At 44.2% G+C, this 17,376-nt stretch overlaps 1 pseudogene; it reads right to left on the bottom strand.

Moving 5' to 3' along the window:
- Positions 1-6,220: 6,220 nt before the first annotated feature.
- LOC112076695 (amine sulfotransferase-like) lies at positions 6,221-16,268 on the bottom strand (annotated as a pseudogene).
- Between the last annotated feature and the right edge of the window lie 1,108 nt (positions 16,269-17,376).

Below are 17,376 nucleotides of genomic sequence, written 5' to 3'. Positions count from 1 at the left end.
TCAGCTAAAAAATAATTTATTGTATGAGGTTATTCTTATTCTTATTATTCTTAAACTTGGGAGGTGAAGTAGATTTTTTGTTGTTATTCCCTGTTACAGCTTCGATGCTCTGGAGCCTGGTGTTGTCGCCAAGGAGTGTTCGGACTGTCGGACCACGTTTCAGCTGCTGCGCAACGCTGACATCCTTCCTCTCATAGATGGTCTGCCTGTAAAAGCACCATTTGGACTGACCCAGCTAGGCAAACTATCTTTTTTGACAAGATCAGGGAGTTTTGCGACAAGAAGCTATGGACATCACATTCCTACACTAAAGTCAAGGGCAGGACAGACAGAGGCTCTCCGAATGTAGATTCCCTTGTTCATGCGTGGTTTGGATGGACCAGTCATCAGCACTATCTGCACATGCGTTGCTGCTACATTTTGTATCCTGCTGCTCAGCCACTTTACCCCTGATTGTATGCATATAACTACCTCGTCTATCACTGATATCGTTATTGATATTGTTCTTGTACATACTGTATATGTTTTTTATATCGACACTATCTATTTCTTATATTGCTACTATGCAAGTAACCTTTTGGCTGTACCGTTTACACCTTCTGTAGAGACCACCCATTTAGCAAGACTTAGCAAAATATTGATATGTAAAATTAATATTTATGTGTGGTCATAACATGATTGGTGACATACCACAACAATACCATGTCACCGTATCAAGTGTCCACCACATAAATATATGGCGCATACATCTGTTTATGTACTGTACATGTGCACCTCACTCAGGTTTCAACTCAGGTTGCATGGCCTTAACTTATGTGTGGTATATATGTGATAAGTGTGTGCAACAGTATATAAAGTATGCTAATGTACTGGTGTGAAGGCATTTGGCCAGTGGTGTAAAGTACTTAAGTAAAAAAACTTGAAAGTACAACTTAAGTAGTTTTTTGTGGTATCCGTACTTTACTATTTATATTTTTGGCAAATTTTACATCACTACATTCGTAAAGAAAATAATGTACTTTTAACTCAATACATTTTCCTTGACACCCAAAAGTACTCGTTACATTTTGACAGGAAAATTGTCCAATTGTCCAAAATTGTCCAATTCACACACTTATCAAGAGAACATCCCTGGTCATCCCTAATATTTCTGATCTGGCAGACTCACAAAACACAAATGCTTCATTTGTAAATTATGTCTGAGTGCTGGAGTGTGCCTCTGCCTATTCGTTAAAAATAATAAGGAATTTGAAATGATTTATACTTTTACTCAAGTATGACAATTTAGTACTTCTTCCACCACTGGATGTGGCTGGGGGTTATAGCATTTCTTTCACATGACCCATCAATTTAGACAAGTGTGTCTGGGGGAAGTGGCATCTATTTATAAGATATGTTTATCTGGACACTTTGTTGACCTAGAATTGTTCCTTATTGTAGGCACTACCACTTTCAGTATTGATCTTAACTACACTACTCACTGTTCAGCACATGACCTCACATATGAATCCTTAAAGAGATGGATGCGGCTGGCTTAAGAGGTGTGAACAATGCTGAATTGGTGTAGGCAAAGGAGAGCACTCCAGCAGGTACCAAGACTTTAAAAGGCCCTTTTCTCAAAAGTGGGTTTACAAGTTTATAAATGTTCAAAGTAGAATTACTTTCCCATTTCCTCAAAAATGCAGTGTGTGATATACCATGTTGTAGCTCTGAGTCTCTACTTTTATCCAATGTAAAAAAAAAAAACGATTTAAAATTTTACTACATGAGACCGTTTTGAGCTGGTCAGTCACAAATAAACTCAGCAAAAAAAGAAACGTCCCTTTTTCAGGACCCGGTCTTTCAAAAATAATCGTAAAAATCCAAATAACTTCACAGATCTTCATTGTAAAGGGTTTAAACACTGTTTCCCATGCTTGTTCAATGAACCATAAACATATAATGAACATGCACCTGTGGAATGGTAGTTAAGACACAGACAGCTTACAGACGGTAGCAATTAAGGTCACAGTTATGAAAACTTAGGACACTAAAGAGGCCTTTCTACTGACTCTGAAAAACACCAAAAAGAAAGATGCCCAGGGTCCCTGCTCATCTGCGAGAATGTACCTTAGGCATGCTGCAATGAGGCATGAGGACTGCAGATGTGGCCAGGGCAATAAATTGCAATATCGGTACTGTGAGAACGCCTAAGACAGCACTACAGGAGACAGGACGGACAGCTGATCGTCCTCGCAGTGGCAGACCACATGTACAACACCTGCGCAGGATTGGTACATCTGAACATCACACCTGCGGGACAGGTACAGGATGGCAACAACAAGGCTGAGAGAGGCTGGACTGAGGCTTGTAGGCCTGTTGTAAGGCAGGTCCTCACCAGACATCACCGGCAACAACGTTGCCTATGGGCACAACCAACCGTCGCTGGACCAGACAGGACTGGCAAAAAGTGTTCTTCACTGACGAGTCGCAGTTTTGTCTCACCAGGGGTGATGGTCGGATTCGCGTTTATCGTCGAAGGAATGAGCGTTACACCGAGGCCTGTACTCTGGAGCGGGATCGATTTGGAGGTGGAGGGTCCATCATGGTCTAGGGCGGTGTGTCACAGTAGTATCATCGGACTGAGCTTGTTGTCAGTGCAGGCAATCTCTACGCTGTGCGTTACAGGGAAGACATCCTCCTCCCTCTTGTGGTACCCTTCCTGCAGGCTCATCCTGACATGACCCTCCAGCATGACAATGCCACCAGCCATRCTGCTCGTTCTGTGCGTGATTTCCTGCAAGACAGGTATGTCAGTGTTCTGCCATGGCCAGCGAAGAGCCCGGATCTCAATCCCATTGAGCACGTCTGGAACCTGTTGGATCGGAGGGTGAGGGCTAGGGCCATTCCCCCCAGAAATGTCTGCAGTACTTAATGCAGCTGGTGGCATGCTGCACCAGATAATGGCTGTTACTTTTGATTTTGACCCCCTCTTTGTTTACGGACACATTATTCAATTTCTGTTAGTCACATGTCTGTGGAACTTGTTCAGTTTTGTTCAGTTTATACAAATATTTACACATGTTAAGTTTGCTGAAAATAAACGCAGTTGACAGTGAGAGGTGAGAGTGAGAGTGCTGAGTTTACATATGAAATTAGTCAAGCAGTATGTAAACATTATTAAAGGGACTGGTGCTCCATTATTAAAGTGACCAGTGATTCCATACCGTACCAGGAAGTGATACATCCCGACAGGATGCTCTCAATTGTGCATCTGTAAAGTTTGTGAGGATCTTAGGGGCCACAGAAAATAACTTTAGCACCGGTTTGAGTGTCAAGAACTGCCACGCTGCTGGGTTTTTAATGCTCAACAGTTTCCGTGTGTATCAAGAATGGTCTACCACCCAAAGGACATCCAGCCAACTTGACACAACTGTGGAAAGCATTGGAGTCAACATGAGCCAGGATCTCTGAGGAACGCTTTCGACACCTTGTGGAGTCCATGCTCTGATGAAGTGAGGCTCATCTGAGGGCAAAAATGTTTTTGTACACTCAGTGTATAAGTGTCTTTGCCATAGATGAATAGCGTAAACTTTACATTTTATTTGCTGACATCCTACAGCAGGGGTTGGAACCGGTTCAGAGAACAGAACCAAAAACCGGAAAATATAAAAGTTTTCAAGGAACARAAACGGAACCTGGAACRAAAGTGATCCATACTGTTTAAAAGCATGGGAACCAGTTAATAAGGTTATTTAAAGTTGTCCCACAACAAATTGCAACAATGCGCCTGTGCAAAGCCCTCACTTTGTCACTCAGAAACATATTTCAGTGTCTGAAAATCTTTACCTGTGCGTGTTTAGGATACCTGCCCCTCCCCTGTAACGACGTTCCTCCTCTTCATACGAAGAGGAGGAGTAGTGATTCGACCAAGGTGCAGCGCGTTGAAATGCCATAATGAATTTTATTAAACAAGAACAAAAACGAACTATACTTGAAATGATTACAAAATAACAAACGGACAACGTAGACGAAACTGAACATGGAACTTACATAACGACACGAAGAACACACGAGCAGGAAACGACTACATCAAAACGAAATACAACCGAAACAATCCCGTGTGGTGCGCAGACACAAACACAGGAGACAATCACCCACAACAAACAGTGTGAAACGCCAACCTATATATGGTCTCAATCAGAGGAAAACGTCAACACCTGTCTCTGATTGAGAACCATATAAGGCTAATTACAAGTGACCTAAACATAGAAACACAAAACATAGAATGCCCACCCCAACTCACGCCCTGACCAACTAAACACATACAAAAATAACATAAAACAGGTCAGGAACGTGACACATAGGCTACTGCACTGATGTTACAAGCTTGATTCAGAATAGGTGGGAAAATCATTTTGGTTCCAACCCCTGCCCTACAGTCACATTTTGACACATGTGAGCTATATAAACCACGCCCCTCTGCAAAAACGCCTTCTCCGATATTGGTTACAAGGCGGTACTTATTAGAAATAGGTAAGAGAATATAATTTTACCATTGGTTAAGAGTTAAGGTGATATCATGCTCAGGACCATGCCTCAGGACTACCTGGCATGATGACTCCTTGCTGTCCCCAGTCCACCTGGCCGTGTGCTGCTGCTCAGTTTCAACTGTTTTGCCTGTGGCTATGGAACCCTGACCTGTTCACCGGACGTGCTACCTGTCCCAGACCTGCTGTTTTCAACTCTCTAGAGACCGCAGGACGGTAGAGATACTCTTAATGATCGGCTATGAAAAGCCAACTGACATTTACTCCTGAGGTGCTGACTTGCTACTGTGATTATTATTATTTGACCATGCTGGTCATTTATGAACATTTGAACATCTTGGCATGTTCTGTTATAATCTCCACCCGGCACAGCCAGAAGAGGACTGGCCACCCCTCATAGCCTGGTTCCTCTCTCGGTTTCTTCCTAGGTTTTGGCCTTTCTAGAGAGTTTTTCCTAGCCACCGTGCTTCTACACCTGCATTGCTTGCTGTTTGGGGTTTTAGGCTGGGTTTCTGTACACACTTTGAGATTTCTGCTGATGTAAGAAGGGCTATATACATTTTGTTTTGATATCACCTTTTTCCCTTGATTATGAATCCAAGTATTGACATAGGGAGGGCCAGTAACTTTATGATCCAGATTTATGAATGTACATAGAACATGTACAACAGTCATTTTTCGTACTTTGGTCATCATGCTTGATCTGGTTTCCTTCAATATCATCCAATTTCATGAAAAACATGATTTTGACTGTTCATGACCTTTAAGCTAGCAAAGACCAGGAACACGAACAAACAAACTCTACAGGTGAAAGTAGTGGGTGAAGTTACTAAACAGACTATACTAAACAAATGAAATGTCTTACCTGTGGTGAATGTTTCCACACACAGAGCTACGTGTGGAGAGAGGAACCAGGCTATGAGGGGTGGCCAAGTCCTCTCATAGCTTCTTAGACACTGGGTTCCCACTATTACCCACATAGCTTACGGGTAGAGAGGAACCAGGCTATGAGGGTGGCCAGTCCTCTTCATAGCTTCTTAGACACTTGTTCCCACTTTACCCACATAGCTACGTGTGGAGAGAAGGAACCAGGCTATGAGGGTGGCCAGTCCTCTTCATAGCTTCTTAGACACTGGGTTCCCACTATTTACCACTCTTCCACTCCGATAAGCTTGAAGACACAGGGCTCTTCTCGCAGACTCCATTTCCTTAAGATTTTTGTACTTTGAACAACACAGCAGCTTTTCATCATTTTTGTATTTCTATATATTCTTTTACACTGGGGTCAATGAGAAAGAATCTTTGTTTACCCCAATTTGTTGGAATCCTTATTATTATGTGAATATTGACTCAAAGTATTCAATTATAGAGTTATATTCAATTATGCAATTATATTCAATTGTACAGTTCTATTCAACTCTATCAATATTACAGTTAATCATCTTCAATTTACAGTTATATTCAACTCTATTCAATTATACAGTTCTATTCAACTCTATTCAATTATACAGTTCTATTCAACTCTATTCAAGTTACTTTATTATTCGTTTTATTCAATTCTACACTTCTATGAACTATATTAAATAATACTGTTATATTCAGTTCAACAGTTATATTCAATTTATATTCTTTCCACACTATTCATTCTCTATTCAATTCAGCAGTTCTATTCAATTCTACACTTTATTGAACTATATAAATAATACTGTTCTATTCAGCTCTACGTTCTATTCATTCTATAGTTCTATTCCACACTATTCTTCTACTGTTCTATTCAATTCAACAATTCATTCAACTCTTTCAATTATACTGTTCTTTCAATTAACAGTTCTATTCAATTATAAGGGTATTCAATTATACAGTTCTATTCAATTATACAGTTCTATTCAATTGTACAGTTCTATTCAACTCGATTCAATTATGAAGTTCTATTCAATTAAAACAGTTCTATAAGTTCTATAATTTATAGTGACACATGTTCTATTAGATTCTATAGTGACAAAAGTTTTATATAAATCTATAGTGACAAGTGTGTACTAGATTCCACAGTGACACATTTTTATTCATTCTATAGTGACAAATGGCCGTTTTCCAAATGGCACTCCATTCCTATATAGTGCACTACTTTTGCCAGGGCCCATATGGCTCTGATTAAAAGTAGTGTATTAAACTGTATATGGAAATAGGGTGCCATTTGGAACCCATCCATGTTCTATTCAGATCTATAGTGACAGGTGCCTCCGGGACCATGGTTTGGGTGGCTCTGTGATGTTGGTCGATGTCCCAGGTGAAATAAGAGCAGGTCCTTCATCTTCTCATCAAACACCTGGTCGAAGCGTTCACTCTGGGCACCCGTCAACGAGTTCTTCCAGTCTCCTATGGTACCTGTGCAGAACACACACACACGCACGCACGCAAGCACGCAAGCACACACATACACACACAACATACAGACGGATGCACATGCGCACGCAGGTGCACATCGCACGCACACACACACACATATTCAGATGAGCCAAAGCAATACAAAACAAGTGCTGATCTAGGATCAGGCCCCGTATTTATAAATCCTCTCACAGTAGGAGTGCTGATCTAGGATCAGGCCCCGTATTTATAAATCCTCTCACAGTAGGAGTGCTGATCTAGGATCAGGGCCCGTAATTATAAGCCTCCACAGTAGGAGTGCTGATCTAGGATCAGGGAGCGTATTTATAAAGTTTCTCACAGTAGGACTGCTGATCTAGGATCAGGGAGCGTATTTATAAAGTTTCTCACAGTAGGAGTGCTGATCTAGGATCAGGGAGCGTATTTATAAAGTTTCTCACAGTAGGACTGCTGATCTAGGATCAGGGCTACTGTCCATCTCGCTTATCAATTATGATCTAAAAGGGAAAACTAATCCTTTATCAGCACTCCTACTGTAACTATTTGTGTTTGTATGTATGTGTGCGTATGTGTGTTTGCTCATGTGTGTGTGCTGCGTGTGTGTGTACCTTTCCGTAGGAAGTGTCCTTTCTCACAGACGAGCACGTCTTTGGGCAGAAACTCATAGTTGGCTTTGGATCCTTTTTCATGTTCTTGAACCTGTCAATCAATCAATCAATCAATCAATCAATCAATCAATCAATCAATCAATCATGAATAATCAGACAGATCATATTAGATTAGTCGTCATTGAGGCTGTTCATTGGCAGCATACACAATATAGAGGCAAAAAGACAGGATAGAGCACATAAACAACAGGCTCCAACCTGGCCTTCTCAACAATGTGGTCAATGGCAGAGGGGGTCAGGTCCTTCCCAAGGAAATCACAGATATACCACCACACTGACCTCAGGTCCTGAGAGGGGAGGGAGCGAGAGAGAAGAGAGAAGCAGAGACAGAGAGAGAGAGAGAGAGAGAGAGAGAGAGAGAGAGAGAGAGAGAGAGAGAGAGAGAGAGAGAGACTGCTTGAGTCTGCTTCCCAAATAGCCCCTTATTCCCTACTTAATGCACTACTGTTGACAAGAGGGCCCTGGATTCCATTTGAGATGCAGGAAAACCCTTTACTGTACCTTGATCATGTCCTCGTACTTGACAAAGAGAATGTCATACTGCTCTCTTTTGGTGTACCACTCACGGATGTGATCGAACCACGATCCACCCACCACTGTCAACAACACACAGACACGCACGCTATTGGACAGGACGTAAAACATCTTTAACAGTGGCTGACTTTTATCCCCCCAAAAAACATATACAGAAAGAGATCATGYGTACAAAACATATTCTTGTTTATGCAGATATCAACGATGTAAAAGTTACAAGAGTTTACAGAGTAAGGAGCCGTTGATGTTACACTGTACACTTTACCGCACACGGTCCTGCAACACGTTTCCACCTTACTTTCCCCTGCCAGGTACTGCTATGTGACATGTTTTGTTGGATTCCAATTTGAAATCTACTTCCTGTCACTATATAAGAACATATTGATTGCGCTACATGTATGATAGCTGTATGTGTTTAGGGTGTCGGTGGAGCGCGAACAAGGAGCTGTGCATGGAAAGTTACTGAGAGAGACAAGGAGGAGTTTGTGTCTGTTCACACATGTCATTGTTGGTTCAGTCTGTTCAAACATGTCATTGTTAATACATAATAGATAAAGAAGGGAGGGGAAGGGAATGTCTCTGAATAGGCAGGCAGCCTATGGAACTAGGGAGGAGCGAGGACTTTGGCTCAAGGTCAAGTCAACAGATGAAGTGAGAAGAAACCTCTGTGAGGGGAGGAGCAGATGGGTTCAACCTAGAGCTGTTGATTKATGATGCGTGGTACATAATTGCCTATAATCATAAATCAAACACATTTGAGTAACCGCCTTTGTGTGTGCATCATTATGCATACTGGTTTGTATGTTTAACCTTATGTTCCACTCCAACATGTCTATCCACAAGTCTGGGAGAGAACGTATAGTCCGAGGTCATTTAGCTCTGCATTATATCTCACCACCATGCGCTTCCATTTCCTCCTCTCTCTGCTTTATTCCTTTCTGGAGCGCCCAAAGGGGTTGTCAACTGTTTAGGGAAATATGTTTCACTGCGAAAACATGTTACTGTCGATGTTCCTGAACAGATTTCACTTGGTTTCCCAAATGAATCACTGGGTAGCTGCAGGAAAAGGGTTGAAGAGCCCATTGCATACAGAGTTTGGGCGGTACATCACCTGTTGTGAAGCGAGACATTGCTCCTCAAACAGGAACATCACCTGTTAGACAGTGAGAACATGCTCCTCAAACAGGAACATCACCTGTCAGACAGTGAGAACATGCTCCTCAAACAGGAACATCACCTGTCAGACAGTGAGAACATGCTCTCTCAAACAGGAACATCACCTGTCAGACAGTGAGAACATGCTCCTCTAACAGGAACATCACCTGTCAGACAGCGAGAACATGCTCCTCAAACAGGAACATCACCTGTCAGACAGTGAGAACATGCTCTCTAACAGGAACATCACCTGTCAGACAGCGAGACATGCTCCTCAAACAGGAACATCACCTGTCAGACAGTGGAGACATGCTCCTCAAATAGGAACATCACCTGTCAGACAGTGAGAACATGCTCCTCAAACAGGAACATCACCTGTCAGAGCGAGAACATGCTCCTCTAACAGGAACATCACCTGTCAGACAGTGAGAACATGCTCCTCAAATAGGAACATCACCTGTCAGACAGTGAGAACATGCTCCTCAAACAGGAACATCACCTGTCAGACAGCGAGAACATGCTCCTCTAACAGGAACATCACCTGTCAGACAGTGAGACATGCTCCTCAAATAGGAACATCACCTGTCAGACAGTGAAGAACATGCTCCTCAAACAGGAACATCACCTGTCAGCCAGCGAGAACATGCTCCTCTAACAGGAACATCACCTGTCAGACAGTGAGTACATGCTCCTCTAACAGGAACATCACCTGTCAGGCAGTGAGAACATGCTCCTCTAACAGGAACATCACCTGTCAGACAGTGAGAACATGCTCCTCTAACAGGAACATCACCTGTCAGGCAGTGAAGAACATGCTCCTCTAACAGGAACATCACCTGTCAGACAGTGAGAACATGCTCCTCTAACAGGAACATCACCTGTCAGACAGTGAGAACATGCTCCTCTAACAGGAACATCACCTGTCAGACAGTGAGAATGCTCCTCTAACAGGAACATCACCTGTCAGACAGTGAGAACATGCTCCTCAAATAGGAACATCACCTGTCAGAAGTGAGAACATGCTCCTCAAACAGGAACATCACCCGTCAGACAGCGAGAACATGCTCCTCTAACAGGAACATCACCTGTCAGACAGTGAGAACATGCTCCTCAAATAGGACATCACCTGTCAGACAGTGAGAACATGCTCCTCAAACAGGAACATCACCTGTCAGACAGCGAGAACATGCTCCTCTAACAGGAACATCACCTGTCAGACAGTGAGTACATGCCCTCTAACAGGAACATCACCTGTCAGGCAGTGAGAACATGCTCCTCTAACAGGAACATCACCTGTCAGACAGTGAGACATGCTCCTCTAACAGGAACATCACCTGTCAGCAGTGAGAACATGCTCCTCTAACAGGAACATCACCTGTCAGACAGTGAGAACATGCTCCTCTAACGGAACATCACCTGTCAGACAGTGAGAACATGCTCCTCTAACAGGAACATCACCTGTCAGACAGTGAGAACATGCTCCTCTAACAGGAACATCACCTGTCAGCAGTGAGAACATGCTCCTCTAACAGGAACATCACCTGTCAGACAGTGAGAACATGCTCCTCTAACAGGAACATCACCTGTCAGACAGTGAGAACATGCTCCTCTAACAGGAACATCACCTGTCAGACAGTGAGAACATGCTCCTCAAACAGGAACATCACCTGTCAGACAGTGAGAACATGCTCCTCTAACAGGAACATCACCTGTCAGACAGTGAGAACATGCTCCTCTAACAGGAACATCACTGTCAGACAGTGAGAACATGCTCCTCTAACAGGAACATCACCTGTCAGACAGTGAGAACATGCTCCTCTACAGGAACATCACCTGTCAGACAGTGAGAACATGCTCCTCTAACAGTGGTTGATGCTTGGAGGGAAATAAGTGTTATTGTATTTATTTCTCACTTCTCATATAAGCGCGGCTCTGCTATGACACCGAAGTAGCCTACCTGGCATCATTAAAAAACGGACTGGCGGGAAAGCGCGCACCCTCCATTCCCAATTACAGTGCACACAGATGGTACCCGAGGCCTCTGAGACGACTCGTTCCAGGGTACAGTAAGTGCTACTGTGCAGATGTTTTCTTCACTGACTAGTGAGCAACAGCAAGCAGTCCTGAACGCGACCGGAGTAAAGGCATTTGGCCTCTGTGCTGTTGCTCAAATTGACAAAGTTAGACAATTTTTTTTTTGCATTAAGTTCAGTGTTAAGTAACAGGGACAGAACCAAAAGTTATGCAACTAAAACCCATGCCATTTACAATAGGTCCAGCCAGTAATCATACCGGGCTCATTCGTTATGGTAGCTGGGATAGAACCGATTTTGGGTTTGGATAATCTATGTGAAATGCCAGGGGAATGGATTCTAAAAAGTAACAAGTTAAAGTTGGCACGACGACCAAACACTCCTCGTACGCAAAAAAAACCCGCTTTGGTGAGAAACTTTATTCTGTCTTATTGTGAAATAGCTTTATTAACGAGGTGGGAGGATGGGTCTCACGAGAGAAAAAGGTAGAGTTACGAGTATGAAGGAGCATTTGTAACACATTGTGTTAAGCACCTGCATTGGGGTGGAATTACCCTCGTAATGTTTGTGCATTAATAGGATGGGTACTGTAGCGCGGCAGTGGAGGGCAAACTCCAACTACCCCCGTTTTACCCTCCTTCGGCAAGTAAAGTTACGCAGAATCATGGAGGAAAAGACAGTGCAGTCATGTACTGGCGTAAATATTTAGACTCAGTGGCAAGAAGAATGCMACCATGCCTATTCGGGTGCGTTCGTAAATTCGCTTTGGCCATCTACTCCGATTTCAGAGCGGAGTAGACTTCTCGTCTGAGTGTGCCAGAGCGCAGAATAACTGATGAATTTACAAACGCTCAAACATGTTGAATAATGGCCGGTGTCAGTAAACGTCGACAAAAAGTTGCCCAAAATAGTTTATTTGGGGTATCAGGTTAATTGTGGGGGTCTGCATACTGGGAAATGTATAGCATTGAGATACCGATCTGGCATTAACATCCCACTCATGGAAGTGTAAGACAGGGACAAACGGGGGCTGTACTGAGAAATGTTAATGCTAGAAATATAAGATGAATATACTTTATGTTAACATTAGTGGTACATACTGTATGTCTCCCTTTCTGTAAATGTACATTCTGCCACTGCCGGTTGGTGCTACGGTGATGTCTTACATTCTAGTGATAGACTGACTGAAATACTAGGGACTGTCATCCTAAATGACTGTCATCCTAAATGACTGTCATCCTGAATGTGGGTTGGATGATTTATACATAGTTGTAATTATGATTCGGAAAGGCTGTAAGGAGAGACAGAGCGCTGCTCCTCAACTGTGAGGGGAGCACAAATGGGAGGGGAGCACGACTCATCCTGCAGGTGGTTTCTAAAACAAATGAGTAATTAGTAAGAATCCATTGGGAACTACGGATGACATGGTGTGGGAACAGCAGTGTGGGAACAGCAGTGTGGGAACAGCAGTGTGGGAACACCAGTGTGGGAACACAGGCAGTGTGGAACAGCAGTGTGGGGAACAGACGCAGTGGAACGCAGTGTGGGAACACCAGTGTGGGAACAGCAGTGTGGGAACAGCAGTGTGGGAACAGCAGAGTGGGAACCAGTCGTGGGAACACCAGAGTGGGACACAGGTGTGGGAACAGCAAGTGGGGAACAGCAGAGTGGGACCAAGTGGGAACCAGTGTGGACAGCAGAGGGGAACAGCAGTGTGGGAACAGCAGTGTGGGAACCAGAGTGGGAACACCAGTGTGGGAACAGCAGTTGGAACAGCAGAGTGGGAACAGCAGTGTGGGAAACAGTGGGGAACCAGTAGTGTGGAACAGCCAGAGTGGGAACAGCAGTGGTGGGCAAGCAGTGGTGGGAACACTAGCAGTGTGGAACACCAGTGGTGGGAACACGGCAGTGTGGGGAACAGCAGTTGGGAAACGATGGGAACACCAGTGTGGGAACACCAGTGTGGATGAACAGAGTGTGGGAACAACAGTGTGGGAACAGGCAGAGTGGGAGGACAGCAGTGTGGGAACACCAGATGTGGGAACGCAGCAGTGTGGGAACAGCAGTGTGGGAACAGAGGTGTGGGAACAGCAGAGTGGGAACAGCACGTGTGGAACAGCAGGTGTGGGAACAGCAGTGTGGGAACACGCAGTGTGGAACAGCAGTGTGGGAACACAGTGTGGGAACACCAATGTGCGGAACAGGCAGTGTGTGAACACCAGTGTGGGAACAGCAGTGTGGAACAGCAGTGTGGAACCAGCAGAGTGGGAAGCAGTGTGGGAACAGCAGTGTGGAACAGCAGTGTGGAACAGCAGAGTGGGAACAGCAGTGTGGGAACAGCAGTTGTGGGAACAGCAGTGTGGGATACACGCAGTGTGGAACACCAGTGTTGGGAACACCAATGTGGAACAGCAGTGTGGAACAGCAGTGTGGGGAACAGCCAGTAAACAGCGCCTGAGGGGGAGGCTGGATACACGCATGAGGAGGTGTATGGAGCCTTCATTTTTGTGGATCCCAGCGGAAAGTCAGGATAAGGGCGGAGTGGGAATCGTCATGTGTTTAACTTCGAGTTGAACTATTTAATATCATTTCAATATTTTGTGTTCTCTCTCTTCCTAGTTTTCTTTTCTACTATCACTCTCTTAGGAACCCGAAAGAGGAAGAGACAGTTGAAATTCTCCAACAGAAAATTAATTATCGGTTGTATATAGGAGGAACAATGAAAGATGGGAGGAAATGACGAGGGTGATTGGTGTGGTTATAACGATGATAAGAGGGCCTTATTGAGCCTTGGGTGTCGACGAAGCAAATATACACACAGAGGCCATAGGGCCTCGGAGGCGTGAACATATTAATCAAGTGTGAAAATATGAATCATGTTTTCTTTTTATACCAATCAAGTCTCTTTTCTGTTTTAATATCTAAGCAATTTCACAGTTGATGTAATGTTGAACAGTATGGAGTCACGATTCAAACAAGAGGGGACTGTTGGGTGGCAATTTGAAATGGACTTATTCCTGTCACTATATAAGACCATATTGACGACATGTATAATAACAGTATGTCTCGAGGCAGGAGGGCGAACAAGGACTGTATGTCTTCGAGGCAGGAGGGGAACAAGGGACTGTGTGGTGAACGTTACTGAGAGAGACAAGGAGGAGTTTGAACGTTTCTGTTTGTTCAACTCATGTCACTGTTACATTATAAAATCTCAAGTAGGGAGGCGAAGGGTTATTACTTTGTTGACAAGAGCCAACAATATCATTAAAACGTTGTCGTAATGACATATAAAGAAACACTTCACAATGACTTACTTTTCCCCGTCAGGTACTGGTCATAGAATCCTGGAGCTGATGGGTGTCTCCAGCTTGCTCCACACGTGACAGAAGTGGTAGTAGGACACCATGTTGTCCTTCGGGTTTCTCATCACCGTACACAATCTGAACCACAGAGGAAGAAGAAGATGACATTATTGTCATTTGTCACAGATACACTGGGAAGTCTCTTTTTTTTCTTTATCTCAACCCTCTTTGGTGGGCGGGCTTTACCCGTTTCCTGGTCATTCTATGTGTCGCTTGGTGGTTGTACCTTGGGTCTCTTGGTGTTCAGGCTGGCGGGCAGCAGGTCTGGAGGCAGGTGGGAGATGAAAAGTCTAGGTGCGGGGCGCGGGCGCTCGGGGCGGGTGTCTGGGTACTCTAGCCAGGGCATCTTCTCCAGGTTGGTGGGGCTCCGGTCGGTGCCACCACTCTCAGGGTAGGCCGCCTCCACACCTGGACGCAGGATCTGCTGGGCCATATCGTACCTCACCCATATGCACACACACACACACACACACACACACACGCACACGACACGCACACGACACGCACGACACGACAGCACACGCACACGCACACGCACACACACACACACATCACACCACAACACACAGCCCACCACACACATCACACACACACACACACACACACAACACACACACACACACACACACAAGCCCTTAACTTTCCAACGACAAATGTCCTTTCATGGAAAATAAAGTTATGCTTTAGTAATACCACACATCTTTTATTGTCCCAAATGGGACATTAATGGTGCAGTCTAGGTAAAACAACATTAAAAACAATAACCACCATCTCATTTTTGTCAAATTCTATAATTGTTTATTTGACTTAGAAAGTGTGGAGAAGGTTGAGTAGATCAGTGGGGGGAATCCCAGGTAATCCAGTGTTATATTTGAATTTAATTGAGGAAAATGTGACAACTCTGAAAAGGGTGTGAGGACTTTCACTAGGGCGATCGGTGAATCTCAAACCAACCCCTTGCTCTTACCAACTATGTCCTTACCAACAATGTCACATGCTGAGAGGAAACTCATAGGGTGACTTCCAAAGAGCGGCGAGGGTATCAATACCCCATCGACTTTGGAACACACTTGTGACTTGAATAATGAATTTTGTTCCACATTTAAGTAATAAAACAAACATGGAATTCAAATAACAAGTTCCCCTGTCATTTTTACAGATATAAACTCGTAATAGATGACATTTTAATTTGGGAGGTGTTTAAATTTATTACTGTACATGTAACCGGTCCGTACTGAAAAATATGTGGCAAAGCTTAGGCTGGTGAATCTCTCATTGTTTTTCTTATCATTTTTACCACAACACCACAACACAAACTCACCTGATTTGGGTAGGAGACGAGGAAAATGTCAGTTTCTTGAATCTCAAAGCTCTGGAGGGAGTCGATGTACTGGGGTCGGTCTCCCCCACGGTAAAGTTGTACCCTCTGTGGTGTGAACAGGTTAGGGACCTCAACAGGTCCAGCCCTTCCACTGATGGCGGAGAGTGTGTCTGGAGAGTGAAACATGACGAAGTTGGCTAGACAATTGTGAGGATGAGAGCAGCAGAACTGGGAGGTATCTGTTATATCAGGTCTTTCTACTCTTCAGGTTGGAGGAGGAGGAGAAAAGAGGAGGAGGAGAAGAGAGGAGGGGTAAGAAGGACGTTTACAGGTCTTTCTCACTCTTCAGGTTGGAGGAGGAGGAGAAGGAGGGGAAGAAGAGGAGAGGGGTAGAAGGACTACGGTTTCTACCTAGGTGAAGGAGAGAGTAAGAGAGGAGGTAGCGAGTTTACAGGTCTGTCTGTGCCTATTATATGCTTTCTGAAATTGTGCATCTGTCAAAATGGCTCATTCATTCATAAATCACCATCCACCAACTTAATAATACAGTAATACCAGAAACATGGCCGTGGGGACATTCCTTGCATTGCTTGGACAAAAGGAACACCTACGTGAGAATGCTGTTTATTGACTACAGCTCAGCGTTCAAACACCATAGTGCCCTCAAAGCTCATCACTAAGCTATGGACCCTGGCTAACCTCTGCAATGTTTAGATATACTTATTGGTGATGGGCGGAGATATGGAGACTCTATATCGTTGCATTTTTCAAACCGATATCGATATCCTATCTGTTTGAATGAATGATATTGCTGATACTGTGTGGACCTTACTTCCACAGCTTCTTGAATTCCAGACAACTTCTTTCTGATTGTTCTGATTGGGCTGGAACGAGTGTGCGCTGAGAGTCAGGAAGCAAGTTCAGGGAGGGCTCTAATAAATAAATGAAACAATGAACACGTACACAAACAACGCACCGACATGGAAACAGTCAATAACACCCGAGAAAGAACCAAGGGGAGTGACAGACGTAGGGAAGATAATCAAGGGTGATGGAGTCCAGATGAGTGTCATGAGGCGCAGGTGCGCGAGACGATGGTGACAGGTGGCGCGAACGATGGTGACAGGTGAGCGAGACGATGGTGACAGGTGAGCGAGACGATGGTGACAGGTGCGCGAGACGATGGTGACAGGTGTGCGAGACGATGGTGCAGGTGTGCGGGGTAATCAGCAGCCTGATCGACCTAGAGGCTGGCAGAGGGAGTATGCACTACCGTTCAAAGTTTGGGGTCACTTAGAAATGTCCTTGTATTTTGAAATAAAGCAGATTTTTTTGTCCATTAAAATAACATCAGATTGTCAGAAATACAGTGTAGACATTGTTAATGTT

The sequence above is a fragment of the Salvelinus sp. IW2-2015 genome, unplaced genomic scaffold (genome assembly GCF_002910315.2).
Source record: "Salvelinus sp. IW2-2015 unplaced genomic scaffold, ASM291031v2 Un_scaffold3933, whole genome shotgun sequence".
Lineage (NCBI taxonomy): Eukaryota > Metazoa > Chordata > Actinopteri > Salmoniformes > Salmonidae > Salvelinus > Salvelinus sp. IW2-2015.
This window is presented reverse-complemented; position numbering and strand designations above follow the sequence as displayed.